The 4,040-nt window shown below is 37.8% G+C and overlaps 1 non-coding gene across 1 annotated transcript; it reads left to right on the forward strand.

Moving 5' to 3' along the window:
- Positions 1-3,552: 3,552 nt before the first annotated feature.
- On the forward strand, positions 3,553-3,659 carry LOC121231699 (small nucleolar RNA R71). Its single transcript, XR_005929755.1, has one exon. It is a non-coding gene; the product is annotated as a small nucleolar RNA R71 (small nucleolar RNA).
- The last annotated feature ends 381 nt before the right edge of the window (positions 3,660-4,040 follow it).

Raw genomic sequence — 4,040 nt, forward strand, 5'->3', positions numbered from 1 at the left:
GAGCATGATTTTGATTTGCTTAAAACATGATCTAATCAAATCTTAATTTAAGCTCTCTTACTCAAGAACTTACCTCGGATGTTGTCGAACGATTCCGATGGCTATTCGACCACTTTTTCCTTTCCTTTATCGGATTTAGTTCCCCTTTGCTCTTGAGCTTAATTAAACAAATAAATTGATTTAATCATTTGAGCATCGAAAAGAGGAACACAAGGCACTTAGCCCATATTTATACATTAGACATTAAAGTCACATATGTACGGAATCATGAATCAAACTCAACATTTTAGCTAACTTTTCCCCTTGGCCGAATTTTCTAAGCCAAGACAAAAGCATCAATATGCTTGCCTCTAACCGAATACATGCAACACCAATCTTCTTCCTATGGCCGAATATGCATGTCTATGTTGAGGCCGATTATATGTTTAATACTTCCTACAAGTATGGTTACTTGTATTGATTACATATCATCTTGTTTCAAGTTCAAAACTTGGCTAATACGCATATATACACTAGTAATCAAATACTATCATTTTGCACTTCACCTTGCTACCATTTCACATCTATTTTCTACCATGGCCGAATGCATCAAGACACCATACCATTCAATTTTGGTTATGGGTTATACAAAGAACTTGATGTCTAACTCAAAAATGTCAAAAAGAAGATTCAAGAATCATCAATCCACCATCACATGCATCATTAACAAGCTTCATATTTAGCATGCAATGGCATTAACACAAAATCCACCTAGGCCGAATATCATCCCCATGACATAGCAAAGATTTGAACCATGGGCTAATTAGAACTCAAGCTAGCAACTAAAAACATGCATGAATCTCATGGTACAACCTCAAACATACCTTAATCTAGATACAAGTATGGCCAAACCTCCTCCTAATCCTCTTCCAAACCAAACATGAAGCAAGAACTCCTTCCTCCTTCCTTAGAAATTTCGGCCAAAAGAAGTGAAAGAAGATGAACAAAATTTTCTCTTTTCTTTTCTTTAACTCACGGCAATGGGGGGGGACAACCACACACCTTTTTTTTTTGTTCCCATCATATTCCCTTTCATTATTTAATTTCCATGCTCATTATTTTATTTTTTTCCACCCATGATGCACCAACACAACATGTCTATGACATGTCTTGCCCATCACCCTTGGTCTACCATGCTTGTCATGGCCGGCCACTACTCATTAGGGGGGAATTTGACATGCAAGTCCCCCTTTTTTCCACATACACTAATAGGTCCTTACGCATTGACCTATCACATTTTAAAATTTTCTCACATAAGTCCTATTGACTAAATTCACATGCAATCGACTAAATCGAAGCTTGAAATTTTCACACATTCATAATTACATATTCTAGACAATAAATATCACATTCAAACATTTCGGTGACTCGGTTTAGCGGTCCCGAAACCACTTCCCGACTAGGGTCAATTTTGGGCTGTCACAGGTTAGGAGTTAGATATCAGAATTTAAATAAATTAATAAAGTTAGTACTCGGGTTGCCTGTCGAGAAGCGCTTATTTATAGTCTAAGCTCGACTTACCTCTTTGTTGAATGGTCATTATGGTTCGAGGAGTTCATATTCCTCATTCCGGTTGTCAATTTTAAAATAAGGTTTTAATCGGGTGTTGTTTACCTTAAAAGTGCCGAACTTGGGATGACTCACCTCAACCGTTCCGAATGGGAAAATACTGAGTACCGTAAGAGGGATTTCCTCATTTGGTGTAGTAGTTACAATGTGAGGATCAACGGCATCTAGTAAGACTGTATCGCCAACCTTAAGTTGATTAAGAGAGGTATCGGGCTTGTTTTTGTACAGTTTTGATTTATCATGTGTTCTTGATTTGTGTTCTTACCATTCGTCTAGCTCCTCTATCCGTAGTCTTCGTTCTTCATGGACATCTTTGTTCTCTTCATGATAGTAGCGCACTGTCTTTGTTGTCTTGGTTCGAAGAAATTCCAGCAAGGACAAGTGAATATTAGTTTTATCATTGACAGGTTTTATAGCATTAACTTGAGTCTTAGAGGTTTTGACTGAGTCGCGTGCTTGAAGTGTTACTCGATCGTCACCTGCACGAAGTGTTAGCTCTCCGGTGCCTACATTAATAATGGTTCTGGCAGTCGCTAAAAGGGTCGTCCTAAAATTAAAGGTACCTCGTTAACCTCATCCATATCTAAGACAACGAAGTCTACTGGGTAAATAAATTTATCAATTTTAACGAGAACATCTTCAATAATACCCTTAGGAAATCTAACTGTTTTGTCAGCCAATTATATGCTCATCCTAGTCTGTTTGGGTTTACCGAGACCTAGTCGTTTAAACATTTTATATGGCATAACATTTATACTTGCTCCTAGATCAGCTAAAGCATTATTTACAGATAGACTACCAATTAAACAAGGAATTGTAAAACTTTCTGGATCTTTTAATTTGTTAGGTAGCTCATTCTTTAGAATAGCTGAGCAGACTGCATTGAGTTCCACGTGCGATGTAGCGTCTAATTTCCTTTTATTGCTCCGAAGTTCCTTTAAGAATTTTGCTGAGTTGGGCATCTACGAAAGAACTTCAATAAAGGGTAAGTTAATATGTAATTTCTTTAAGAATTTGACAAACTTACCGAATTGTTCTTTTATTCTGTCTTTCATCATCGCTTTAGGATATGGCACACGAGGTTCATGATTTGTACTTACCTGTTTGGGATCATTATTGTTTACCTCTTCTCGTCCTTTGTTCATCGTGTTTTCTTGCTGTATTTCTGGCTCGGGTGCAATGAGTCCTTCCTTATTTTGAGTGCTAATTGCATTGATGTGTTCCCTCAGATTAGGTTCAGTATTACTTGGTAGGCTACCTTATGGTCGATCGGAGATTAGTTTGGACAGTTGGCCTATCTGAGTTTCGAGTCCTTAGATCGATGCTTGTTGATTCTTAAGTGCTGTCTCAGTATTATGGAAACGGGTTTCTGACACCGAGATGAATTTAGAAAGCATCTCTTCAACGTTTGGTTTTTTCTCTTGTTGATAAGGTGGCTGTTGAAAACCTTAAGGATTTTGTGGCTTTGGATTTCCTTGACCTCCCCAGGAAAAATTGGGGTGGTTCCTCCAACCTATATTATAAGTATTATTGTATGGGTTATTTTGAGATCTAAAGTTATTGTTACCCATATAGTTGACTTGTTCTTCTTCAGTTGTAGGATTGAAGGATTGGTATTCTGTATGCACACCTCCTCCGCTTGAGTCACACCTCATTACTGGATGTACCTACATAGAACCAAGAAAACTATCAATCTTTTTATTGAGAAGTTCTACCTGATTAGAGAGCATGGTGACTGAATCGATGTTATAAACGCCGGCTGTTTTCGTTGGCTTTTTCCTCATAACTTGGCACTGATAGTTATTCAGTGACATCTCCTCTATAAATTCATAGACATCTTCCGATGTTTTATTGTTGATGGTTCCGCCAGTAGCTGCGTCAATCATTTGTCTTGTCGAGGGATTCACACTATTGTAGAACGTTTGAACTTGCAGCCAAAGCGGTAACCCATGGTGAGGACACCTTCTCAGTAAGTCCTTGTAACTCTTCCATGCATCGTAAAGTGTTTCTAAATCCATCTGCACAAAAGAAGAGATATCATTACGTAATTTGGCCGTTTTAGCTGGCGAAAAATATTTTAGTAAAAGTTTCTCAGTCATTTGTTCCCAAGTAGTGATAGACCCTCGTGGTAACGAGTTCAACCACTGTTTAGCTTTGTTACTTAGTGAAAAGGAAAATAACCGAAGACGAATGGCATCATCAGAAACACCATTGATTTTGAATGTATCGCAAAATTCAAGAAAGTTCGCTAAGTGCGTGTTGGGATCCTCATCCTGCAAACCATCAAACTGAACAAACTGTTATATCATCTGAATGGTGTTAGGTTTTAGTTCGAAATTATTCGCAGCAATAGCAGATCTAACTATACTAGACTCAATTACTGTTAAAGAAGGTTTAGCATAGTCATACATAGTACGTGGAGTAGGATTTTG

Source organism: Gossypium hirsutum, chromosome A06 (genome assembly GCF_007990345.1).
Source record: "Gossypium hirsutum isolate 1008001.06 chromosome A06, Gossypium_hirsutum_v2.1, whole genome shotgun sequence".
In the NCBI taxonomy this organism is placed as follows: domain Eukaryota; kingdom Viridiplantae; phylum Streptophyta; class Magnoliopsida; order Malvales; family Malvaceae; genus Gossypium; species Gossypium hirsutum.